This window comes from Dendrobates tinctorius, unplaced genomic scaffold, assembly GCF_039654945.1.
Source record: "Dendrobates tinctorius isolate UK_male_01 unplaced genomic scaffold, ASM3965494v1 ptg000069l, whole genome shotgun sequence".
NCBI lineage: Eukaryota > Metazoa > Chordata > Amphibia > Anura > Dendrobatidae > Dendrobates > Dendrobates tinctorius.
Window position 1 is genome coordinate 13,014,672 of NW_027361737.1, and position 27,723 is coordinate 13,042,394.

General features: G+C 44.0%; 1 protein-coding gene across 5 annotated transcripts in view; it reads left to right on the top strand.

Moving 5' to 3' along the window:
• SERPINE2 (serpin family E member 2) overlaps window positions 1-27,723 on the top strand; it is a 108,048-nt gene that overhangs the window by 32,014 nt on the left and 48,311 nt on the right. For 2 of the 5 annotated variants that reach the window (XM_073581108.1, XM_073581109.1), the window contains one exon: window positions 14,691-14,774. The exons of the other annotated variants lie outside the window; for them this stretch is intronic. The gene's annotated coding sequence lies outside the window, so the exon portion shown is untranslated. The remainder of the gene's footprint in view (window positions 1-14,690; window positions 14,775-27,723) is intronic. 5 annotated transcript variants of the gene reach the window in all.

Sequence of the window (27,723 nt, forward strand, 5' to 3'; positions counted from 1 at the left end):
CTCTTGTCATCTGCACCTCAAAAACATTTCTAGAATTCGACCTTTTCTTACCTTTGACTCTGCAAAAACTCTTACTGTTTCTCTTATTCATTCTCGTCTTGACTATTGTAACTCTCTTCTAATCGGTCTCCCTCTTACCAAACTCTCCCCCCTCCAATCTGTCTTGAATGCTGCAGCCAGGATCATATTCCTCACCAATCGTTACACTGATGCCTCTACCTTGTGCCAGTCATTACACTGGCTACCCATCCACTCCAGAATTCAGTATAAACTTATTACCCTCACTCACAAAGCCCTCCATGGCTCAGCACCACCCTACATCTCCTCCCTTGTTTCAGTATACCACCCTACCCGCGCCCTCCGTTCTGCTGATGACCTGAGATTAGCATCCTCAATAGTCAGAACCTCCCACTCCCGTCTCCAAGACTTTACACGTGCCGCACCAATTCTTTGGAATGCACTTCCCAGGTCAATACAATTAGTCCCCAATCCCCACAATTTTAAGCGTGTCCTGAAAACGCATTTATTCAGACTGGCCTACCACCCCAACACATTAACCTAATCTATCCCTGTGTGGCAGAGCCAAAAGTTTTACCATAACCAGGTTCCCCGCATCATGTTCCCACATGCTTTATGCCTCCATTAGCCCTCTGTGTCTGTACTGTTACACACTTAACATTATGACTGGTCCATACAATTCAGGGTAACTGTTACCACCCACCTTTCGTGTCTCCCTCTTTCCTCATAGACTGTAAGCTAGCGAGCAGGGCCCTCTTTCCTCTTGGTATGTGTTATAATCTACTGTATGTGATTATTGTTATGCTGTAATGTCTATTGTCTGTACAAATCCCCTCTGAAATGTAAAGTGCTGCGGAATATGTCGGCGCTATAAAAATAAAATTTATTATTATTATTATTATAATAGGTTAGAGAAGTGTAGGGCCCGGCCAAAAGCGTCTTCCTTGTTGTGGTGGCAGATTGAAAAAATCTTTTGGCCAAAACAAGAGCTGACTATGTGTGATCTAGTGATGGGAACTGTTAATGAGTGATTGGTGAGAAGTGGAGTTTTTCCAAGAGAGAGCGGTGGGATTGTGGACAGTTCAAGAGGTGGAGCCTGGGTGAAGTCTCAAGGGGGCCCCGAAAATATTGCCAGTGTGGGGCCCCAAAATTCCTAGTGGCAGCCCTGCTCTCTAAATTGTCCCCTCCCTTACACAGGAAGGCAGGGAGACTATACTACCCCTTCTTACACAAAGGTGTATGCTTAGGCTTAGCAGTCAGATAGTGAATTATGTACAACTTGCCTGGGCATAATAAATATGTAGGGGACCCCAGCCAATGTCCCTTCTTTTTTATCTCTCCCCCCTTCACTGCTTGATTCTTGGGTTCGTGATTCCAGGTGGTAAGGATTTGATAAATAGGATTTTATGTGCAATCACAAAATAAAACCAACTAATATTTTTAATGTAGTGTATATAAAAGTGATAACTTTTTAACATGAAAATACAAAGGGCAAAAGAGAGACACTTTTTCTTTACCTGTATTACCTAGTGGTGTACACTTATTGAATGACCTTGTGTGTTGGAAGTCTCAATGATGTCCGTTATTTTATTCCTTTGATTATTGCAAATTCCTTCTTGTGTGTTTTTTTTTTTTTTTTTTTTTTTTTCTTTTTCTCTTTCTCCTGAAATGTGATTTGTAAAGATTTTTCCCTTTTGTAATAAGTGTATTTGGCTGTCTGTTAACTTAATATATATTAATTGAGAAAGTATAATGTCTATAAATAATGGAATCTGGGATCTATTCTTTCTTGGGTCTCCTATTCCTGTACCCACCACTCCAGCAACCATGAGGGCATTAAATGGCAATGGATGAGCTAAGATTCACTTTCATTTCTCTAGTGTGGTGTGTTTTTTAATTTTGAGAGAAAAAAATAATCTGTCTAAATTAGATTTCGATGTTTAATCGGTTAGTGATTAGTATGTTGTAAAAATGATGCACAATAACAAATTATATTGTGGTACCATGTTAGAAAAATCAATGTGAATACTTTTCTGCCCGATGATGACAAAAGTATTCTATAAGTGATACCTTTATTGGCTAACCAGAAAATAGTATGTTTGCAAGTTTCAGAGCAGAAAGGGTCCTTCTTTAGGCAGGATTACAAAATCTATTTTCTGGTTATCGCTCCTAGAATACTTTTGTCATCATTGGGCAGAAAAGTATTCACATCGGTATGTTGTAAAAAGAAAGCAAAGTATACTTTCTAAAATACATTTTTCTGTTTAGCATAATTTACGTAGGAATTGGCAAAACATCTAGATAACCAATTTTAATTTGTAGATATCTTGACTATAGACTGATCAGTGTCCTCGGCTAGAACACTCTGCCATTCTGGAGAAAACCTGACAGGATTGTGGGCCAATATACATGAGAATAATAATAAAGTAACTTGGCACTCAACTGAATTGTCCTTTTTAAGTGAAGTTTTTATTTATCTGCAGTCCTACAAAAAGACGTTAGGAAGTTAGGTTGTAGGACTGCACATAAATAAAAACTTCACTTAAAAAGGACAATTCAGTTGAGTGCCAAGTTACTTTATTATTATTCACTTGTGTCTGGGTAACCTACTTGTGCACCTTGTGATAGTGCCATGCTATACTTGACACATATACATGAGAAGACGCCGTCATTCCTGTTTGCCTGATGGTTAGATCTTCCAACTTCTCCATACACCTGATAGGTCCCCTCCCTATGTACACACTTGGAAGAGACCAATCAATCAACTGTCGTAGTGTGTGGAGAAGCCAACCGGAGCCAGTCTTGCCTAAACTAGTCTCTGTCCTGCTTTTCACACTATATTTTCTTTGCAATGCCAGATCATTTCAGAAACAAAACATACTTGGCTGCATTTGTGCATTCAAGCTCTAATTCAGCTGCCCCTGGTTTGTGTTACATGTATCAAGTGACAGGTTCTTATGGAACTGCCAAATCCCACTCTTACCCTGTTCTGTCCCCACTTAAGGCAATTGAAGGTGTGTAGTATGGCAATGGTGTGAGAAGCCCTACTTTCGTGTCTTCGAAGCGGGGCAGACAGGGCCAGGTGTTGCTTCTGGGTGGATGAATTCAAACGTGGGTGCAGAGAGATGAATCTGCAGTGGTTTATTTGAACCATAACCCAAATGCATGAGGTGGTACAATGCAGATGGTACTAGTAGCCATTACTGTGGTTGTCTTGTGGGTGTTCACCCCTGGAGCCACTACTGAGTGGTCAAAAGACTTTGCTTTCTGCAGCCCAAAAGAGATGTGTACTTCTCACATGGTCACTGGAAGTAAAAAGGATGCCAGGAAGTGAGATCATATATAAGGCTGCAGGACACTCCCACATGCTAGAAAAAAATGTAAAAGGAGGAGCGAGGGAGTGACACACAAAGCTTTTGGTCAGTAGGTGGCAGCAGCAGACATGCATGAAAAACAAGCTAATACAACAGTAAATTGAAAGATATGAAGAGAACAGCACATACCTAACATGGTCATCTGTCAGGGGAGAGCTGGTGGGCCTACATACACACTAGGTAGTTGTCCAGTTGTGCCAAAATTGGGGAGGGTTCAACCAGGTTTAATTTGTGTTAAATTTTCCTACAGAGCCATTATTAGGATAGTTAAAATGATATTTCAGCTTTAACAAGTTATAACTTATCCATTGGATAGCTGAAAACTGTTAGATTGGCATAGGTCCCAAGGATGACCAGAACGGGAGTTTACCCCTGATTGAAAACGTTGTTGTTTTTATTTTTCTTTCTATAGCGTCCACTTATTCCACAGCACTTTACATTTTTAAAGGGGACTTGTACACCAACGTGTACAGAAGTTGAATAATGTGGTAGGTGGTAAATGCTCTATGCTGCTCCATTAATGTCCTATGAGGTCACGTTCAGTATTTGGTCAGTATTTTACATCTGCATTTTTCACCCACCCCTGGTTTTGGCTTAAAAATACAGCAGTCACGTGTCTCCATTATGCTTTTTCCTCTGATTGTTCCTCTCTTGATTTTTGGCTGACAAATACTGATGTAAAATACTAAACATGTGACCGTAACCTCACACTGAAGTGCAGCTCTTGGATGTTTTTGGGTATCTTTACTGTCATGGGACCCTTTAGGCAGAAGGGCCGGAGTGTGGCTGCAATTTTTAAAATATTTACTAAGTTTCTTAACTTTTTGTGTATAATTTCTCATATCTAGTAAGTCAAGAAAATTGCATCCAAGGCAAGAAATATATATTTCTGTGGCCACATATAGCAGAGTCTTTGACTTTAAGGTTTTCTGTATTTTGATGTATGATTCCATCCTGATAAAAGGTATGTTTTGTGGTGCTTATAAAGCAAAATAAAATGTCCTTTTTCATTCTTTCAGAAAATCATGGGGGAATTTTGAAGCAGTTGGGGAGCTGTTATTTTATTTTTCAGACTCCTAAACATCCTGTTGTACTGACAAAATAAATGTATGAGTCTGATCTCAACAACCAAACTCGTTTTGGCCGTGCAGTGATTTAACAGCTGTGAGTTTTCCTATGGCCACACAAAAAATAAATTTATATAAACTGTTTAGGCAGATAGTAAATTAATACAATCATACGTGATAAAACTAGTATCTATTAAAATTTGAGAAAATTCTCAAGCATAAATAAATTTTTACCTTAAAATGTGATATTGGATGTTCTCATAAAGTGCAGATGTGCTAGAGAATTAGGGTAATAGCTCCAATCAAGGGTCTTGTCAAAAATTCCAGAATAGATAAAAAGGCACTAGTAATTAATATAATGTAAAATTGGTTTATAAGGAAATATGCCCAAATGATTAAATATCAAGGTACTAATTAATTGAAATAATTTGAACAGATAGTATGGATGCTACATACAACATAAAGTCCAGAGCGCTGTTTAGTCCACGTCCATAAGATCATGCGCTCAGGAGATGGAGGACAGCGGTTCTTTATATTTGCTTTATCCAAAAAATCAAAACGAAAAGGGATCCATATCACTATTGAAACATATGTAATAAATTGTAGAGAGACCCTATGCATCAATATCCACTGTTCCCAGGATGGATACCGTGGTGAAATTAAAGCAACAGTAACAAGAGAGATGTTCAGTTACCTTAATCTCTTGCAATGGGGATCAGACGAATAGGTTGAAATGCCGTATTGCTCTAATTGCTAACGTCTGATAGTGAATGCTTGATAGAAGATCGGATCTAGTGAGCTATAGAACCATGAATTGCAGTGATGTCCCGGCCGGCGACATACGCTGGATGATAACGTCCTGTAGTTCAGCGCTTGTTGCACATGTAACGCTTACACTCGATTCAGGACCTGCAGGACCTAGATGACGTGTTCTATCACGTGACTCTTTGAAAATCAGATGATGCGCATATCTCAATGATAGGTGATTAGGACCATTTCCGGCGTGTTTTGGAAAATACCGCTTTCCTTCCTCAGGGATGGCCCTAGTCTCCTGGAGTTGCGTTTATATAGTGCTGTAATTTATTCAAATGCAAAAAGTTCAATTTCGTTATTTAATCCTTTTGGTTTTAATGCATCCAATTCAAAGATCCACTGGCTCTCTGCTTTTGACATTTTTTTTGATAAAATCCCCTTTGCGCCAGTTCTGTTTAACCACTTGAATCCCGGTTATGTCCATACCGTTTGTGAGACCACCATGTATACTGGCAAAATGTTTTGAGAGAAGGGTGGTCATCATATTTTTTTAGTATATTGCACAGATGTTCATTGATTCTCACATATAGGGGTCTCTTCGTTCGCCCTACATAAGTTTATTGCAAGGACATTTTATGCAGTATATAACCCCTTTTGTTGTGCACGTGATAAAATCTTTTATTTGATGGCTCTTGTCTCCCTGTATAATTTCGTTTCTTTTCTTTAAGCTAGTTTGCAGAATGTAAACTTTGTATAGGATCAAACTATACTTGGTTAATTTGCAGTATATGGATATAGTATCATAGAATGTTAGTGTTGGAAGGGGGACCTCCCAGAGTTATCACGTCCAACCCCCTGCCCAATTCAGGATTCACTAAACCATTCCAAACAGATATCTGTCCAGTCTCTGTTTGAAGACTTCGATTGAAGGAGAACTCACCACCTCGTTTCAGCCTGTTTCACTCACTTATCACCCTCACTGTCAAAAAGTGTTTGCTAATGTCTAATCTGTATCATCTCTCTTTCTGTTTTTGTTCCATTGCTTCTTGTTTCCATGTGTAAATTAGAATAAGGATGATCCCTTTACACTGTGACATCCCTTCAGATATTTGGAGACCGCTAATAAGTTTCCTCTTGGCCTTCTTTTTTGCAAGCAAAATGTTCCCAGATCCTTAACCATTCCTCGTAGGACATACTTTGAAGTTTGCTCACCATCCTGGTAGTTCTTCTCTGAACTTTCAATATCATTTTTAAAATGTGGTGCCCAGAACTGAACACAGTATTCCAAATGAGGCCTGACCGAGTAGTAGAGGGAGATAATTTCACGTGATCTAGATTCTTTGCTTCTCTTAATGCATCGTAAAATTGCATTTGCCTTTTTTTTTTTTTTTTGCTGCTGCATCACATTGTTGACTCATGTGCAGTCTTTGATCTATTGGTATACCCAAGTCTTTTTCACACGTATTGTTGCTTGATCCTATTTCTCCCATTCTGTAGATGCAATTTTCGTTTTTCTTGCGCAGATGTAGAATCTTGCATTTATCCCTGTTAAATACTATTCTATTAGTCACTGTCCATTGTTCGAACATACCTAGATCTTTCTGAATTTTGAATATATATTGGGGATCCATGTTTCTCATTAATGGCTCACTCATGTTACTGTATATCTCGGACGAGTGCTGTCCGATGTTTTATCAGATGGCACTCCGACCAATGTTATTTTATTGGTTCCGTGCAGATCTGATTTTTTTTTTTTCCTACAGACTGCATCGGCATAACAAAGAATTAGCTCCACAAATCTGATCACACGCACCCATTCAAGTTTATGGGTGCATGCAAAACATCGAACTGCACTCTGTCATCTGAGTGCAGTCTGATTTCTGCGGACACACAGTGGAGAAGATGAAGGAATTAATTTCTTTGTTTTCTCTGAACCAGAGATGCAATTCTCTTATCTGAAAGAATCTGATCATGGTAAAATGACACTCTGCTAAAGCTCTGATCAGAGTTTGAGCCGAGGGTCATTGCCATAATCGAGCCAGTTTTATCTCTGAACAGAGAATCATTGCTGGTGTGACTGAGCCCTAAGAACTGTTTTATACGTCTTGATATTTCCGGTACCGGAGATATCCATGTGTGATACTTGTGGCATGCGTGCGGCAACTGTGTGACCGATCAGTACCACACGCACTGATGCTAGGGAAGCAGCATGCAGTTAGCGCTGTTCCCCGGCACTGGGTGCTGAAAACAGCTCTCCTCATTCTCCCCTGCCCTGCCAGCCAGCCATCAGCACAAGGAACGGAGAATGATGAACGTTATATTCAAGTGATAACTGTGAGAGCAGGCGGTGGCTGATGGGAGTATATAGTAGCTGCTGACTGTGCTATAAATTAAATAATTAAGACTGTGCAATCCTCCCCACTTTTGACAACCAGCATTGCTAAAGCAGACAGCTGGGGGCTGGTATACTCAGGCTGGTAAGAGGCCATGGGTATTGCACCCCCCAGCCTAAAAAATAGCCTGTAGCTGCCCAGAAAAAGCTTCTCTACTATTAGATGCGTCAATTCTGGTGCTTTGCCCGGATCTTGCCACTTGCCCTGTAGCGGTGACAAGTAGGATAATATTTGTGGGGTTGATATCACCTTTTGTATTGTCTGGTGACATCAAGCCCATGGGTTGGTAATGGAGAAATGTCTAAATGACATCTATCATTACTAATCCTATAGTTGTACTGTAAATAAAGACATCGCCAGAATAAAGTCTTTTATTTGCAATGAAACAAAATACACTTATCCATTATTATTTAAAAATAAGTTATACTCCCAAATGCTCATTCCATCGAACTGCGGTGATCTCCACACCGTGGCAAAAAGTCATGAGTTCACTACAGTTCAGCCTCGGTGACCGGCGGTAACCTCGATGAGGGTTTCTATTTTTTTTCTTTTTTTTTGCTACTGCTTCTCTTGCATTCAAAAAAATTAAAACTCTACGGGTCTTGGATAATCTCAACATAAGTGGTTTATTTATTCTTTTTCTTCACCAGTTAAATAAAAAAAAGAACTTGCACATGTTTGAATCATATCGCGAGGTCAGTTTTACCATACAGTGAACATGGTAAATAAACCCAAAAAACAATCGTGGAATTGTAATTTTTTTTTTTCTAATTTCATTGCACTTCGAATTTTCTCTTTCCCCCATGACGGCACCACGGAGAGAGTGATCCGCCCTCAGGGACAGGAAACCTACAGATGAGAGGCGGTACCTCTCTCCCACATCAGTTGGTTTCCTGTCCCTGACGGGGAACCTACAGCACGTACCTGCAGTCGACGCGGGATGCCGGGGACCGAACCAGTCCGGTAATAGGCAGCGGGGCTCCCTGACTCGGCTGGGTCGAGGCCTTGCGCAGGCTTCCCCGTAGCACCACCTCCGGGGTCGGCGGGCCTTGAGGGTGAGTGGGGAGAGGCAGTGAAGATCCGAGGACGAAGCCTGCCGATCCCAAGAAAGAAGAGGAAAAAAAAAGGGGTTTGCGGCCTCCTTTAAGTGAGTGGCGGCGGTCACTCAGGGAGAGCCCCCCCGCTGAGCCCCAGACCCAGAGCGTGCGGAGGATGGCGGCGGCCACCGGGACGGCAAAAGGTACAGGGGTCAGGGCGACTGCCACCGGGAGCCGCGAGGTATAAGCCCGTAGGGCTTGCAGCAATGGGGGTGGCGGCGGTCACCGGGGGCTGCTGGAGAGAACGGAGGGCGCAGGACGCCAGTACTGGGAGGACGCGCACAGCAGCTTCCTTTAAAAAAAGGAGGCGCAATGCACTGCTGGGAAATCTCGCAGTGCGCATGCGCCGGCGGTCACTTCCAGCAGGGCCTTGGACAGTGGGGAGGAGGTGCCAAATTCAAATTAAAAAAAAATAAAATAAAAAAAAAAAAAATTTAATTTAAAGCCCCACTAAAATAGGAAGAAGGCGATCACTATGAGAGGAAATCCTCAGAAAGAGAAGGAGACGCGGCAGGGGTCCTCGAAGCAGGGGCGGCGGCAGTCACAAAAACAGCGCCAGCGTGACTCCTCCCAGCAGCGCGGCAGCAGTGGTCATACAGGATCATGGCACAGCTAAAGCTCCACCATGGCGGCACAGCCAGAAGTGGATTCAGTGGTGGAAATAATCCCTACGCCCGAGACGGTATCTCTCGTTCCACATGGGGGGTGAGTGATCTCCGTGAGCTCCCGCTCGCTAATATGCGATTATTAACTTTTTCTTTTCAGGGGCGCAAGTGCACAGCAAAATCCAAGCACATGGTATGTGCTATATGCACGGAGGAGCTGCCCCCCTACATGGCAGAAAAAGCTCTGTGCGGCGTGCATAGAGCAGACGATACGGGAGGAATCCCCGAGGTTTGCTTCAGACCTCCAAACACTGATAAGGACCCAGGTAGAGGACGCCCTCAAGGGCGTTAGAACCACTAAGAAAAAACATAGATCCAGGCATAGATCTCCAGAGTCCAGTATTAGTGAGTCAGGGAGTGAATCATCTAACTCGAGTTATTCATCATCCTCCCAGTCATCATCATCATCCTCAGAAGGGGGACGCAGCTGCTTCCCTATTGAGGAGGCGGATGCACTGGTAAAAGCCGTGAGGACAACTATGGGGCTGGTAGATGAACGCCCTAAAAAAACGGCGGAAGAGTTAATGTTCAGTGGACTGGAACAAAAAAAAGGAGAGTTTTCCCAGTGAATGAGAAAATCCACTCTCTAATCAAACGAGAATGGAAAAAGCCAGACAAAGCCCTCCTAACACCCAAGAGGAAATACCCTTTTGATGATCCGGCCTGCTCCCTATGGAGTAAAGCACCTAAACTGGATGTGGCGGTTGCAAAGGCTTCTAAAAAATTTGCCCTGCCCTTCAAAGATATGGGTACCCTGAAGGACCCAATGGATAAACAGGCAGAAAACTTTTTGAAAAACGCTTGGGAAGCGGCAGGAGGGGGACTAAAGCCAGCCATAGCAGCCACATGCACGGCACGTGCCTTAATGATTTGGTTAGACCACTTAGATTCCCAAATAAAAGAAAAAGTCCCAAGGGAAACAATACAAAGGTCAGTTTCTGTAATGAAGGGAGTAGCAGCCTTCCTGGCGGATGCGTCAGTAGACTCAACTAGGTTGGCGGCCAGAGCAGCCTCCTTCTCAAATGCCGCGAGACGCGCCTTATGGCTAAAATGCTGGCCAGGGGATCTGCAGACTAAAACCAAATTGTGCGCAATCCCATGTGAGGGAGAGTTCTTATTTGGCCCAACGTTAGACGACATCTTGGAGAAGGCGGGGGACAAGAAAAAAATCCTTTCCCAGTTTCCCTAATCAGGCATACACACGGCCTTTTCAGAACAGAAGATTTATGCGGCGAAGACCCCCAAAAGGGAACAGAGAAGGTTGGGAGGATAAAAGAAATAAGAACAAAGGCTTTCAGTTCAACAAGCCCACCGATAACAAAAAGCCACAATGAAGGTGCTCCCCGGGTCGGGGGAAGATTGTCCTACTTCTTCCAGGCCTGGGAAAAAATATCCGCGAGCCCGTGGATTCTGAACATAATAAAAGAAGGACTGAGACTAAAATTCAATACCCTCCCCAACCATTTTTTTGTGATAATGCCCCAAAGGACATCACACGAGCAGCTGGCTCTGCAACAAGAGGTCGCGAACCTAAGGGAAAAGGGGTACTACAAGAAGTCCCCTACCAGGACAGAGGCAAAGGCTTCTACTCCCCTCTCTTTCTCCGCAGAAAGCCAGACAGAACATACAGGGCCATAATAAATCTAAAGAGACTGAACAAGTTCCTGGAAATTCAGCGTTTCAAGATGGAAATAATAAAATCTTGTGTAAAATTGCTTCCCCCATCATGCTTCATGGCTGTATTAGACCTGAGAGATGCATACTACCATGTACCTATTCACAGAGACCACAGGAAATACCTCAGGGTGGCGGTGACAATCCAGGGGGAGATAAAACATTATCAGTTCAAAGCTCTCCCCTTCGGGCTAGCTATTGCCCCAAGAGTATTTACAAAGATAATGTCGGAAGTAATGGCCCACATAAGAGAGCAAAACATCCTGATAGTCCCATACCTGGACGATCTCTTGGTAGTAGGCGTCACCTTTCACCACTGTGAAACAGTTGGACATGGTCATGGGATCTCTAGTGAATCTAGGATGGATGCTGAATTTGCCCAAATCCAGACTCGTACCAAGTCAGGTACAGGAATACTTGGGAATAATACTGGGCTCAACCGAACAAAAATGTTATCTTCCACAGGCGAAGATTCAAAAGATGACACAGATGGTGTCACAAATGATAGCTTCCCCAGTAACTACCCTGAGAAAGGCAATGTCTCTATTGGGGTCAATGACAGCCTGCATGCCTGCAGTACAGTGGGCACAAAGCCACACGCGAGTCTTACAGTGGGAAATATTAGACGCAGACGTTTCCCTTAATGGGAATTTAGACAGGTGGTTAAACATCACACCAAACACAATACACTCCTTAGCATGGTGGACAGACCCAGCCAATCTAACCAAAGGGGTCCCTTGGGCGTTACCAACAACAAAAATCTTAACCACAGATGCAAGCCCCTGGGGGTGGGGTGCACATCTAGACAGCCAGGTAGCTCAAGGGCCCTGGGCTCAAAAAAGAGTCAGTTTCCTCAAACATGAAGGAGCTGCTGGCAGTGAAACTAGCTCTCGTTCATTTTCTAGACTCGCTTCGCTCCCAACACACAAGGGTCTTCTCAGACAACCGGGTAGTGGTAGCATATCTACACCACCAGGGGGCACCAGGTCTCGAGCACTGATGGAAGTAACAAAATCCATCTTTCACCTAGCGGAGCACAATCTGGAATCCCTGACAGCCCTCCACATAAAAGGGTCGGAAAACCGAACAGCAGACTTCTTGAGCAGAACACGCCTAAAGCAGGCGGAGTGGGAACTAAGCCAGTCAGTCTTCAACCAGATTGTGAACCTCTGGGGCCGGCCAGAAATAGACTTATTTGCAAACAGTCAGAACCGGAAATTGGAAACCTTCTGCTCAATAGATCCCCGGGGGGTCCCAGTAGCTCTAGATGCCTTCACGGTTCCCTGGGATTATCATCTGGCTTACGCTTTTCCTCCAATATCGCTCATCCCCTTAGTACTGAGGAAAATACGGGGGGGACAAAGCGACGGTAGTAGTAATAGCGCCCTTCTGGCCCTGGAGAATATGGTTCCCCTGGCTGAGAAAAATGTCTGTCACAGACCCTTGGGTTCTACCAGAAACCCCGGACCTTCTATCCCAGGGACCAGTGTATCACCCCCATATAAAAAACCTACACATGACAGCTTGGCTTTTGAGAGGGAACTCCTAAGCAATAGGGGCTTCTCGTCAAACTTGATAACCACGTTACTACAAAGTAGAAAGCCAGTAACCACTATGGCATATGGGAAGGTGTGGAAAAAATTCCTATCAATTTCAGATTCTGACCCAACGGGAGAGATCCCAATAGGGGAAATTCTGGAATTCCTACAGAAAGGGTTGGAAAAGGGACTAGCTACAAGCACCCTGAAAGTACAGGTGGCGGCCTTAGGGGCTTTGTATAATCATGACTTAGCTGGAAATCGGTGGGTTAGGAGATTCATGAGGGCCGCAAGTAGATCTAGGCCGATCCCCCTACGTACCACCCCCCTTTGGGCTCTAAACCTGGTATTGAACGCACTAACCAAATCTCCCTTCGAACCCTTGGCGGAGGCTCCCTTAAAAATATTGTCCCTTAAGACCTGCCTCCTCATAACCTTAACTTCTGCCCGCCGCATTAGTGATATACAAGCCTTGTCTGCCCACTCACCCTTCACGCAAGTTCTGGATGATAGGGTAATTCTTAGAACTGACCCAGCATATCTCCCCAAGGTGTCTTCACAGTTTCATAGGACCCTAGAAATCTCCCTACCCTCCTTCTGTCCTAATCCCAAAAACAAAACAGAAGAGGTATGGCACACTTTAGATGTAAAAAGATGCCTGGTCCAGTATATAACAACCACAAGGGAGTTTAGGAAGGATAGGGCTCTGTTTGTCTGTTTTCAGGGTCCTCGGAAGGGTCAAAAAGCATCGAAGGCCACGCTGGCGAGGTGGATAAGAGAAGCCATCACCCTATCCTACTCCTCCTGCGGGGCAGCCATCCCAGAGGACATAAGGACCCATTCAACCAGGGCAGCATCCTGGGGGGAGAAAGCCGGCGCTTCAATAGACCAGATATGTAAAGCCGCCACTTAGTCTTCCCCCTCTACATTTTTCAAACATTACCATCTAGACTTGACCTCCTCTTCAGATCTCACCTTTGGGAAAAGGGTTCTGGAGGCGGTGGTCCCTCCCTAGATGTACAATCTTTGTAATTCTCTCCGTGGTGCCGTCATGGGGGGAAAGAGAAAATCGTAGTTACTTACCGATAACGGTATTTCTCTGATCCCATGATGGCACCCGTACATCCCCTCCCTTTCACACACACAGGTGTGCACATTAGAGTGAGTTAGTTAGCTTTGATACTTAGCCACACGGTGCCTCTATTAAGCTTAACTTGAGTAATTTGATTAATTGTGGATTTTTTTTATAACCATTTGAGTTTCAGCTGAAAGTTCTGTGTAATGCTCTGTAAACCAACTGATGTGGGAGAGAGGTACCGCCTTTTTCATCTGTAGGTTTCCTGTCCCTGAGGGCGGATCCCTCTCTCCGTGGTGCCGTCATGGGATCAGAGAAATACCGTTATCGGTAAGTAACTACGATTTTTTTTTTTCCCCTCATTTTCCAGTACTCTATATGGTAAAATCAATGATGACATTCAAAAGTACAACTCGTCCTGCAGAAAATAAGCCATCATATGGCTACATTGACGGAAAAATACAAAAGTTAGGGCTCTTGGAAGAAGGGGGATGAAAAACAAGAACACAAAAATCAAAATTTTTTTTTTTTTTTTTTTTTTTTTGCTGAAACGTCGCAGTGTTTGAATCAAACCTTCATGGCTGAAATCAAGCGGAGTGCCTGATACATGCCAGCTGATGGGGCAGCATGTATCAGCTGTCAGGTTCACTTTAAAACTAAATGTGGTGACAGAATTACTGACATTTATAGTGCAGTGAAGACTTTTTTTCTTACTCTTCAGCTTTTTTGTAACGGGAAGCAGTCACCATGAAAATGCAGATCAATCTGCAGGCACCATATTATATAGTAGGAGGAGCTGAGCAAATTAATAAATAGATTGTGTAAAGACTCGGTTTAACCTGTCTTTTAACCATTTGAAACTTTCTAGGGTTTTTTTTTTTTTTTTTTTTTTTTTAACAGTTTGTACTTGCTGATTCCAGGTCTTTCTGTCAAATAAACTGGGAAGAAATAAAGCCCAATAAATGAATTGATTTAAGAAGTTTTCATCTCAGCAGCACATAAGTGATATCTCCCTTCGTTTTTTTCTTTTTACCAGGTCTTTCTGTAGCTCTCTACAGGTGGTCCTTGGTTCTTGGACAACTTTTATGATTCTTTTCACTCTTCTGTTTAAAATCTTACGGTAAGCACCTGATTATGGATGGTTTATGGTGAAATGATCTTTCCACTTCTGGCTTATGACCCAAACAGTGCTCACTGGCACCTTCAATAGTTTCAAAATTCTTCTGTAGCCGATGCAATCAGTATGTTTTGCAACAATAAGATTGTGAAGGTCTTCAGATGGTTCACTGGTTTTACCCATCATGAAATGTTTCTTTGTGTGGCACCTTGGTAATGAGACACCTTTTTATAGGCATCAGTTAAACGAGCTGAAAGTAATCCTGCCACTTACGGAAAAATAATGATTTCAGCTGGTGTCATTACTTTCTGTGGCTTTTTGCACTACCAAGTATTCAATACTTTATTTCCCCTGTGTCCCATCTCATTATTACACACAACTTTATTTATGAACATAACATCTATGGTTTGATTTCTTTGCCTATGTAGATTGGATTGGTTGTTGTTACTGACATCTGATTTAATGTCAATAGCACCTTTAGAAATATATTTATCTAGAAAATTGACGTGTTCAATACTTGTACACACACATAGCTTTGTCATGATTTATAACATTCAGCAATATTTTTTTTCCATCCCCAGTTTCAATATGTGGAACTGGATTTCACAATATTTCGAGACAAGTCTAAACAGTCATGAAGAAATTATTGGGTGGGTTGTGAGGTCGGAGATTCCATATTAAGTCTGTTACTTATGCCCAGTAAGAGTTTCATAACATATGATGAAATGGGTTTTCTCACTCTTTTTTGAGGTTTCAGGTGCTGGGAATTTGGTGTGGAAATTTACTTCCATTTATAACTTTTATTAGTGCAATTTCCAGTGGGGAGACAAAACTTTTGTTGTTTTATATGGCCCTTTTTACTTCTCTAATTATTGTACTTTGTGAATGTTCTGCAAAGAAAAGTAATTTCTGTAACATAGATGATGAAATTTGGCATTTATGGACATGACTGTAATCTTGCATATATGGATAACCCATCTACTCCAATGAATTGCTTTACAAAATATCAAGATATTTTTGAGTAATAGAGCCATTAAGATTTACTATACTTCTTGCCTTGTACAAACTTCTCCATATAAACCCAAGTCCTTTTTTTAACTCCTTCGAGACATACTATACAGTGTGTATGTGTGTGTGTGTGTGTGTGTGTGTGTGTATATATATATATATATATATGTATGTATGTGTGTGTATGTATATATATATATATATATGTGTGTGTGTATACCACTACCAGATTCACCCTACTTCAATCCAGACTGCTTCGGGATCTTACAAAGAGAAGCCGCCCACTATCAGGGCCTGGGCAAAGTTCTCATCTTTGGAGTCCTCAATGCAAGAACAGGGAGAGAAAATGACTTCCTGACCACGGATGGCAACATCTACATATTTGGAGCAGAGAATGACGGCCAAGACTCGGTAGTCACAGAGAGAAACAGCTATGACAGTACAGTCAACAAAAGTGGTAAAAAGCTCCTGAACGTATGCAGAAGTTTAGGACTTCATATTCTTGATGGACGAACCAAAGGAGACTTCTTTAGGGAGGTGTAAACTAAACTCCCATGTAGGGAGAAGTGTAGTAGATTATGCCATTACAGATATGAACCTGGCAAATATCAGCGCCTTCATAGTCTCCCCACAAACGCACCTGTCAGACCACAGCCAACTTCTTCTGTACCTGAAATCTACAGAGAAACCATCGACTCAAAAGCCTCAGCAGAGCGGCCTCTTCACCTGGCCTCCATCCTATAAATGGCACAAAATGTCGGCATTAAAGTATAAAGAGGCTCCCAGCAGACCTGAAATACAGCGGATGCTCCACCACTTCTTCAACTACGAGTACCAGCCTAACCCAAAGGGAGTGAGTCAATCTGCAAAAGACCTCAACAATATATTCTATGCAATGGCCAGACTGTCTAACCTTAAAGTGAACTACAAGAGACCAAAAGAAAAACAGATCAACGGATGGTTTGACAGAGAATGTAAAGCCGTATGGAAGACCCTGAGAACAGCCTCAAACAAGAAACACAAAGACCCCAACCACCTGGGTCTGAGGGAAGCCTATGAAACCATACAAAGGCAGTACAAAACCATCCTCAGGAGGAAGAAGCAGAGTTACATCTCTACCAAGCTTAACCAACTCCAAGATGCCCTCCAAGACAACCCCTTCTGGGAACTATGGAACCACGTGGGCACAAAAGACAAGAAAAACAACATCCAAATCCATAATGGCAACATCTGGCTCCAGTACTATAAAGACATTCCAAAGGAAAAACTAAGCCAAGAACAGGAAAGCATAAAGGCAAAACTAAAAGCAATGGAGGAAAAAGTAAAAAATTTCCAAAACCCCCATGGATGCACCTATTACATTACAGGAAGTAGCAGAGAGAATGTCTTCCATAAGATGTAGAAATGCCGGTGGCCGGGATGGAATCCTACCAGAAATGCTGAAGTACAGCCCACCAGAAATACAGGCTGCAATAGTTAAACTCTTCAATATTGTGCTAAGTGCCGGCTACTTCCCTCGTACCTAGAATCAAGGCCCCATGACACCCATCCACAAGAATGGGGACAGGTATGACACAGCCAACTACAGAGGCATATGTCACAGCAGCAACCTGGGAAAACTGTTCAACAGCATCCTGAACAAGAGGATCCTCAGTTTCCTAACTGAGCACAACGTCCTCAGCAAGAGCCAAGCAGGGTTCATGCCAAACCACCGCACTACTGACCACATCTACCCCTGCACAGCCTCATTCAGAGCCACGTCCACAATACAAAGAACGGGAAGATATACGCCTGTTTCGTGGACTTTAAAAAGGCCTTTGATTCGGTGTGGCACCCAGGCTTAGTCCTGAAACTGCTGGAGAGCGGAATAGGAGGAAAGACCTACGATGTTATCAAAAGCTCCTACATCGAGAACTTCTGCAGTGTGAGTGTGAACGGCAGAAGTACGGCCTATTTCCAGCAGAGCCGGGGAGTCAGACAAGGCTGCAGCCTAAGCCCAATGCTCTTCAACTTTTACATCAATGGGCTAGCTACCGCTCTGGAATCTTCCACAGCACCATGTCTCGCCCTCCACGAAACGCAGGTGACCCGCTGCTTCTGTCACCAACCGAGAAAGGCCTCCAAGACAACCTGAAAATCTTAGTGAAATTCAGCTCCACCTGGGCACTACTGGTCAACCTAAAGAAAACCAACATCATGGTGTTCCGAAAGAGAGAGAGAAAATCAGACCAGCACCCTTCATTTGTCCTCAACAACTGCGCCCTGACAGGAACGGACAAATACCTACCTGAGCCTAGAGATTCACCAGTCAGGGAGCTTCAAACAAGCCATAGGGACCCTGAAAGACAAGGCATGCAAAACCTTCTATGCCATCCGAAGGAAACTCTTACCATCTAAAGCCACCAGTGAGGGTCTGGTTAAAAGTCTTCAACTCTATCATCGCCCCAGTCCTCCTGCATGGCAGCGAAGTCTGGGGTCCTCACACCTACCCAGACTGGTCAAGGTGGGATTCAAGCCCAACAGAAATATTCCACCTGGAATTCTGCAAGCACCTTCTCCAAGTCCATCGGAGCACCTCCAACAGTGCCTGCCTGGCTAAGCTGGGCAGATCCCCTCTACACCTAACGGTTCTAAAGAGGGCACTGTCATTCTGGGCTCTCCTACGTAGGAGCAATCCAAGCTCCCATCACCATAAAGTCCTGACACATGTAGGTGAAACAGGAAAAACCAGGACCCTTGGAACAGCTCGCCCAAACCCAACCTGACCAGAACACCAATCACAGCAACCTGACAAAAGCCGGAATCAGGAAGATGGTAGACGAAGGCCAGGAGAGGTACGTGACTGGAAGAGCGACATCATCCGCTCACAGAAACTGACCATGTACCGGAGTCTACAGAGAGACTACAGACTGGCCCCATATCTGGAGAAACTCCCGGACCCCAGAGACCGCAAGATCCTGAGCCGGTATAGACTCAGTGCCCACAGTCTGGCCATCGAATCTGGCCGACACAGGCAGAACTACAAGCCCAGGGAGGAAAGACTGTGCCAACACTGTGACCAGGAGGCCCTGGAGGATGAGACCCACTTCCTGCTACACTGCTCCAAATACTCAGCAGTGAGGGACACTCGCTTCAGGAGACTCTCACATCTCTTCCCGGATTTCATCACCATGAAGGAGGAAGAGAAAACATATCCTGCTGGGGGAAGAAGAGAGAGCAGTGGAGATAGCAGCACAATATGTGAGCGAATGTCATAGACTGCGAGAAAGAGAACTATGATATGCCATGGACTTCTATGGCCCCCACCCTGGATATGCCCCATCCCCCCATCCACCTTCCCTATGCCATGGACTTCTATAGCCTCATCCTGGATCTGCCCCCATCCACCTTCCCTATGTCATGGATTTCTATAGCCCCATCCTGGATCTGGCCCCATCCTGGATCTGCCCCCATCCACCTTTCCTACAGCCCCTACCCAACATCCCTACAGTCCCTATCCCCATTCCCTTCTGTACACTTGCTTTGGCAAAGCTAATGTATATTTAGTCCTGCCAATAAAGCTTCTTTGAATTTGTGTGTGTATATACAGTGTATATATATAATATTTACACACATGCAGGTGCTTCTCACAAAATTAGAATCTCATCAAAAAGTTAATTGTTCTGTCCCCACATGAGGCGAATGGAGGTGTAGTTGATTGGGGCTGGGAGAGATTCCTACCTTCCATTTCCTCAATGCAGAGCAGACAGGACCTTTGTTGCTGTTCATGCATCCGGAGAGATGATACAAACCAGATATTGTGAAGTCCAGACTTGTTTATTGGAAATCTGGACGTACAGCATATGATTGGTAATGCAGTACTTCTCCAGAAATGCAGGTGTAACGACCAAGGTGGTACAGCAATGGGTGTGCAGCAAGTTGGTAGCAAGATGATTCAGCAAACTGTGGTAAAAAAAGCTGATGCCTTTCACAGCCTGGTAAGTGTGTCTCTCCCAGGAGAAAATGAAACTAATAATGGCCACCAGCAGGAAGAGAAGGAGTGACTGACCTGGAAGTGGAAGGCATGTACTAAAATTAATTAGCCGCAGTCTGCTGTACAGAAAAGGACCAGCAGGTGGCAGCAGACAAAATGCAAGACTGTACACAAAGAATGTGTTATGTGACCAATCTATATAAAGCATATAAGAATAACTTTAGCCGGAACAGCACACTCCCCGTCTAAAATTCCGTAAGGGATTTCACTATATTGTTTTTGTTTTTTGTTTTTTTTTTTTAAATTAAGTTCAATAACCTAGAAAGGAAACACAAATATGCATGCAACAATAACTTCAAAACGAGGTAGATGAGTCAGTTCCTATGACACTCCAAAGAAAACCCGTCTTCGGATCGGAGAAGCCGCACTAGGCCAAACGGTACCCAACGGTAATCCAATGGACGAAGCACTAGGGCAGAGTTCTGTTCATGGTTCATCCTACTGGAATGTCCTCAATTGGCAGTATCAATACGAGCTCGTGGATTGGCCTCTGAAATGTCTTAGGCTCGCCTTTCCTAAGGACCTTCAGCTCCACCTTTCGGACCTTACCGTCTTGTCTAGGGAAAGTCTTTGTAACGATTCCCATAGGCCAGTCGATCCTTCGGGCTTGTTGTTCTTTCATTAGTACCATGTCTCCTTCTTTCAAGTTCGGTTTATTCTGTCGCCATTTTCTTCTTCCTTGGAGAGTCACAAGATATTACTTTCTCCACTGGCTCCAGAAGTAGCCAGCGAGGTACTGCACACGTTTCCACTGTTTCTGGTAGGTGTTTGCGTGAGTAAACTCTCCACTAACTGTTAGCTGGTTCCCGGTCTTTTGGGTGAGAAGAGTAGCTGGCGTAAGAATGGTCGGTTTTTCGGGTTCCATGGACACTGGGACAAGTGGTCTTGAGTTGATTATAAAAAGAGAAAAGAGCCAGCACTGCCAGTGGTCAGAACGCATAACATGAGGTGCATATGCACATATCTTACTGCATTCAAAATGAGACATTTAGCAAAATATTGATCAATATATTGAGCCACCCCGCCACGCCAAGGCAATCTCATATGGGGGGTCCTACTCTACATTTGTATTTATTCACTGTGCCATTGCGGCCTCCTAAATGTTTTAAAAGCAAGACCATATCAAATGCAATCCATACCTGAAGCATGACTGCATCACTCCCGTGCAGCCAGATGGAGCAGGTGCAGATGAAGGCCAACCAGGTCTGAACACAGACATCTCAGGTTTGACCTCCACACACTGCCTGACCAGCAAACACAGATGAAGGGCAATTGCAGGCTCAGACATGGATGCAAAAATAAATAAAGCCTGGGGCAGGGCGGGGCTGCCGTGAGTGTGCACAGCAGCCTAGATCAATCACAATAAACACAGAAAAGATGGCGAACATGACCCAGCGTGCACGGCAACAGTGGTGGTCAGCCACAAAACCAATTTGCAATAAAAAGAGAAAAGAGCCAGCACTGCCAGTGGTCAGAACGCATAACATGAGGTGCATATGCACATATCTTACTGCATTCAAAATGAGACATTTAGCAAATGATTGATCAATATATTGAGCCACCCCGCCACGCCAAGGCAATCTCATATGGGGGGTCCTACTCTACATTTGTATTTATTCACTGTGCCATTGTGGCCTCCTAAATGTTTTAAAAGCAAGACCATATCAAATGCAATCCATACCTGAAGCATGACTGCATCACTCCCGTGCAGCCAGATGGAGCAGGTGCAGATGAAGGCCAACCAGGTCTGAACACAGACATCTCAGGTTTGACCTCCACACACTGCCTGACCAGCAAACACAGATGAAGGGCAATTGCAGGCTCAGTCATGGATGCAAAAATAAATAAAGCCTGGGGCAGGGCGGGGCTGCCGTGAGTGTGCACAGCAGCCTAGATCAATCACAATAAACACAGAAAAGATGGCGAACATGACCCAGCGTGCACGGCAACAGTGGTGGTCAGCCACAAAACCAATTTGCAATAAAAAGAGAAAAGAGCCAGCACTGCCAGTGGTCAGAACGCATAACATGAGGTGCATATGCACATATCTTACTGCATTCAAAATGAGACATTTAGCAAAATATTGATCAATATATTGAGCCACCCCGCCACGCCAAGGCAATCTCATATGGGGGGTCCTACTCTACATTTGTATTTATTCACTGTGCCATTGCGGCCTCCTAAATGTTTTAAAAGCAAGACCATATCAAATGCAATCCATACCTGAAGCATGACTGCATCACTCCCGTGCAGCCAGATGGAGCAGGTGCAGATGAAGGCCAACCAGGTCTGAACACAGACATCTCAGGTTTGACCTCCACACACTGCCTGACCAGCAAACACAGATGAAGGGCAATTGCAGGCTCAGACATGGATGCAAAAATAAATAAAGCCTGGGGCAGGGCGGGGCTGCCGTGAGTGTGCACAGCAGCCTAGATCAATCACAATAAACACAGAAAAGATGGCGAACATGACCCAGCGTGCACGGCAACAGTGGTGGTCAGCCACAAAACCAATTTGCAATAAAAAGAGAAAAGAGCCAGCACTGCCAGTGGTCAGAACGCATAACATGAGGTGCATCTTTTCTGTGTTTATTGTGATTGATCTAGGCTGCTGTGCACACTCACGGCAGCCCCGCCCTGCCCCAGGCTTTATTTATTTTTGCATCCATGTCTGAGCCTGCATTGCCCTTCATCTGTGTTTGCTGGTCAGGCAGTGTGTGGAGGTCAAACCTGAGATGTCTGTGTTCAGACCTGGTTGGCCTTCATCTGCACCTGCTCCATCTGGCTGCACGGGAGTGATGCAGTCATGCTTCAGGTATGGATTGCATTTGATATGGTCTTGCTTTTAAAACATTTAGGAGGCCGCAATGGCACAGTGAATAAATACAAATGTAGAGTAGGACCCCCCATATGAGATTGCCTTGGCGTGGCGGGGTGGCTCAATATATTGATCAATATTTTGCTAAATGTCTCATTTTGAATGCAGTAAGATATGTGCATATGCACCTCATGTTATGCGTTCTGACCACTGGCAGTGCTGGCTCTTTTCTCTTTTTCTTGAGTTGATTATGGCAGAAACTTCAGTCAGAAGTAACCAAGGTCTCATGCGTAAGCCTTGAAGAGTTTACGTCCATAAACATAGAGTTCAGGATGTTGCGCGAGATCCCGATCATCCTTTCCCAGGAACCTCCCATGTGAGAACTATGCGGAGGATTGAAGATCCAGGTGCAACCTCGTTCTGCCAGTTGATCCTGAATTAGCTTGATGTCAGTATCCAGCTCTCGACATGCACCGATGAACTTGCTTCCGCTGTCAGACCTCAACTGTTTCACCGGTCCTCTGATCGCTAGAAACCGCCAGATCAGGCTGGATGTGTCCATAGGCTCTATTACCTCTATGTGGACGGCACGGACAGTCTGGTCCCAGGTCTATGTCCTTGAATCCTGCTGCGTGGTCACTTGAATCAAAGGCTCTTATGACAGCCAGGCTGTTTGAAGCAATTTTGTGCAATCTAAGCTTAGCTTGGTTCAGTATACCTTGGGTCCTCAAGAGTAGATCGATAGCCGCTTCTTCTGTGGGTAGAGATTTTAGTCCATCATCTACATAGAAGTCTTTCTCTACAAAGTCTCTGGCATCTGTTCCATATTCGGTCTCTCCTTTTTGAGCGGTTCTCTGCAGGCCATAGGTTGCCACTGCTGGGGAAGGGCTGTTCCCGAATACGTGCACTCTCATGCGATACTCCACCATCTCTCTGCTGGGGTCATTGTCCTTGTACCATAGGAACCTGAGGAAATTCCTGTGGTCTTCTCTGACTATGAAACAGTGGAACATCTGTTCAATGTCGGCAGTGATGGCGATGGGCTCTTTCCGGAACCTCATCAACACTCCTACTAGGTTGTTTGTAAGGTTAGGACCCGTGAGGAGGACATCGTTGAGAGATACACCTTGATGTTTGGTGCTTGAATCAAAGACCACTCTAATTTGCTTAGGTTTACGTGGGTGATATACTCCGAATGAGGGTAGGTACCAGCACTCCTCATTTTCCTTTAAGGGAGGCGCTGGCTCCGCATGGTAATTCCGGAATATCTTGCTCATAAAGGTGACAATGGGTTCTTTTGTCTCCGGTTTGTTGCTAAGTGTGCGCTGGAGAGAGTTAAATCTGGACAAGGCTTGTTCATGATTGTTCGGGAGTCTTACCCTGGTAGCTCAGAAGGGTAGGTGCCTTAGGTGTGGTTGGTGGAACGCAGCTTCTGGGGTAGGGATCTCATCCCTTTGGTCGGGTATTTGATCGCATTCGATTAGCATAGGTAAAGGTATTTCTACGCCTCCGCTGACAGGAGAAGCAATGAAACCTTGTGCCCTTCTGCCGCTAGTCTCTATGCGGCCTGAGCAAGTGTTCAGATTATATGGCGTTGCTGGTCCCTTGATTCCAAAGGCTTCAAAGAACTTAGGTCCAGCTAGGGATCGATTGCTCTGATTGCCAATGATAGCCTACATTTTTACTGCCTTCTCTGGTTGCCCTTCTGGATAAACTCTGATTAGGCATATCCGGGCACAGCATTTATCACTTTGGCTCTCCCCACATACCTCTGAGCAGGAGACAGCTGTGGTAGACTTGGCGTTATTCTGTGGCTCCCCGCCATGGCTTGTAGCTGGACTAGAGGTAAATGCGACTGCTGGATCACTGGTGGCCGAGGTTGGATGCAAAGCTGATGGGTGTATGACACTCTTTACACTTAATGGCAGATTTACAGTCCTTGGTCATGTGTTCTAATGAGGCGCAGCACTTGAAACATACCCCAAGTTCGCTGAGGATTTTCTTGCGCTCCTTCATGGTTTTGGACCTGAAGCCTCTACTTTTGTTCAATGAGTGTGGTTTTTTGTGAATGGGACACTCACGATTGAAAGACTTATCTCTCGATTGAATAGTGTACTGTTTATCGGCAGTTACTGCAGGTGGTGGCAGGTTAGTCTTTCTGACACTTATACTGCTCCTCAAGTCCTTGTGTCTTTGTGAGACGCTTTCATACCTAGATGACGGTGTTGCTGGAGCTGTAGTGTTAGACTCCAGGAAGTCTAGGCTAGGGTCGTTCCTCATTTGGGCCTGTTCGTCGACAAACTTGCAGAACTCATTGAACGGAGGAAAGGTGACATCATGTGATCTTTTGTACCTGGAAACGCATACTGCCCTCTTCTCTTGCAGACTATGTGGCAGCTTTGAGACGATTGGGTTCACCCCATGGGCAGTGTCAGGTAGCATAATCCAGACAGATGAGGGTCACATAACACAATCTATATAAAGCATATAAGAATAACTTTAGACGGAACAGCACATTAATTTATTTCAGTTCTTCAATACAAAAAAATGAAACTCCTATAGAGTCATTACAAACAGTGCTCTGATTCAAGTGTTTATTTCTGTTAATGTTGATGATTATGGCTTACGGCCAATGAAAACCCAAAAGCCATTATCTCAGTAAATTAGAAAACTTTATAACACCACCTTGAAAAATGATTTTTAAATCCAAAATGTTGGCCTAGTGAAATGTATGTTCAGTAAATGCACTCAATACTCGGTTGGGGCTCCTTTTGCATCAATTACTACATCAATGCGGCGTGGCATGGAGGGGATCAGCCTGTGGCACTGCTGAGGTGTTATGGAAGCCCAGATTGCTTTGATAGCAGCCTGCAGATCGTCTGCATTGCTGTGTCTGGTATCTCTCATCTTCCTCTTGACAATACCCCATAGGTATGGGGTTAAAGGGAACCTGTCACCAGTTTTTTGCCCTACCAGCTAAAAATATTGAATTGATTGTGAGCTATGCATTCCACGACTATATCTGAAACCTCCTGACACCCCATGAATCCCCCATAAAAACCTTTTATATTTGTCCCGTGCTGTATGCTATTCTGTCCAGTCCGATGGGCGTTGGCTCTGTTGCTGCACTCCACCCCAACTCGGCTGCTGTACTCATTTTTCCCAGTGAATATTGGAGATCGCGTATTGCATTGGCGTGTGCCCAACTGCGGGCAAAGCCGAAAATCAGTAGTGCACATGCGCAGTTGTCCTGGAAGTATTTTGCGGCCTTTTCTCTGTTCCCTCCCTCCGCATGCGCACTACTGATTTTCGGCTTTGCCCGCAGTTGGGCAAAAGCATACTGCGCAAGTGCCGGGGCACATTTCAATGCGCATATGCCAAAGCAATACGTGATCTCCGATATTCACTGGGAAAAATGCATACAGCAGCCGAGGAGGGGTGGAGTGCGGCAACAGAGCCAACGCTGACCAGACCAGACAGGTTAGCATACAGCGCCGGACAAATATAAAAGATTTTTATGGGGAATTCATGGGGTGTCAGGAGGTTTCAGATAGTCGTGAAATGCATAGCTCACAATCAATTCAATATTTTTAGCTGGTAGGGCAAAAAACTGGTGACAGGTTCCCTGTAAAGTCAAGTGAGTCTGCTGACCAATCAAGCACAGTGATACTGTTGTTTTTCACCTCTTAATGACCAGAGGTATTTTTGGTTTTGCATTTTCATTTTTTGCTCCCATTCTTTGATCCCATTCTTCCCAGAGCCATAACTTTTTTTATGCTTTGGTCAAAATGGCCATATGAGGGCTTGTTTTTTGCAGGACGAGTTGTACTTTTGAATGACATCATTGGTTTTGCCATGTCTTGTACTAGAAAACTGGGAATTTTTTTTTTTTTTTTTTTTTTTTTTGCCATTTTCAGACACCCGTGGCGTCTCCAATTTTTGGGATCTGGGGCTGGGTGAGGACTTATTTTTTTGTGTGCCAGTCTGACACTTTAATTGATATCATTTTGGTTTAGATACAATCTTTTGATCGCCCGTTATTGCTTTTTATTGCAATGTTGCCGTAATCAAAAAAAGTAATTCTGGCGCTTTGATTTTTTTTTTTTTTTTCTCGCTACACCATTTACCGATTTGGATTAATTCTTTTTATATATTGATTGGGCGATTCTGAATGCGGCAATACCAAATGTGTACATTTGATTATTATTATTTTTTTTCTTTATTTTATTTTGAATGGGGCAAAAGGGGGTGATTTGAACTTTTTTACTGTGTATTTTTTTATATTTTTAAAAACTTTTTTTACTTCAATAGTCTATATGGGAGACTAGAAGCTGCAGTTTTCTGTTCGCCTCTGCTAGATAGAACAGGGCTGCAGCCTTGCTCTGTGGCAGATATGCTCACTTCCTTTGAGCGACGACCACCAGGCAGCGCTCATAGCGATCCAGCAATGACAACGACAGGGGTCTCCTGCTGACCTCGGGTTGCTATGCCAACTGGTCAGCGACCCGTGGTCATGTGACAGTGGCATTTAACATGTTAACAGCCGTGGGTGAATCGCTATTCTACCCACGGCTGTTCCAGGCACATGTCAGTTGATCAGCTGTCATGTGCTGGAAAAGGTGCTGGCTCATCGCCAGAGCCTGGAACAAACAGGGGGAGGTGTCCAATGACTGAGTCATGGACGTTAAGGGGATAAACCAGGTATTGGTACTTTTGGCAGTGTGGACAGCTGCCAAGTCTTGCTGAAGAATTACATTTCCATCTCCAAAAAGCTTGGCAATAGAGGGAAGCATGAAGTGCTCTAAAATTTTCAGGTAGATGGCTGCGCTGACTTTGGTCTTGAGAAAACACGGTGGACTTAAACAAGCAGACAACATGGCTCCCCAAACTAGACTAAAGTAGCTCCACACTACCACACTAGACCTCAAGCATATATATAATTTTTTTTTTTTTAAGTTCGTTACCCCCAGTGAAAATAATAGTATTAGAAAAATAAAAAATACACATTTGGTATCGCCAAGTTCATAAAAGACTGATCTATCAAAAAATATAAAAACAATTAACTCAGTCGATAAATAATGAATGGAAAAA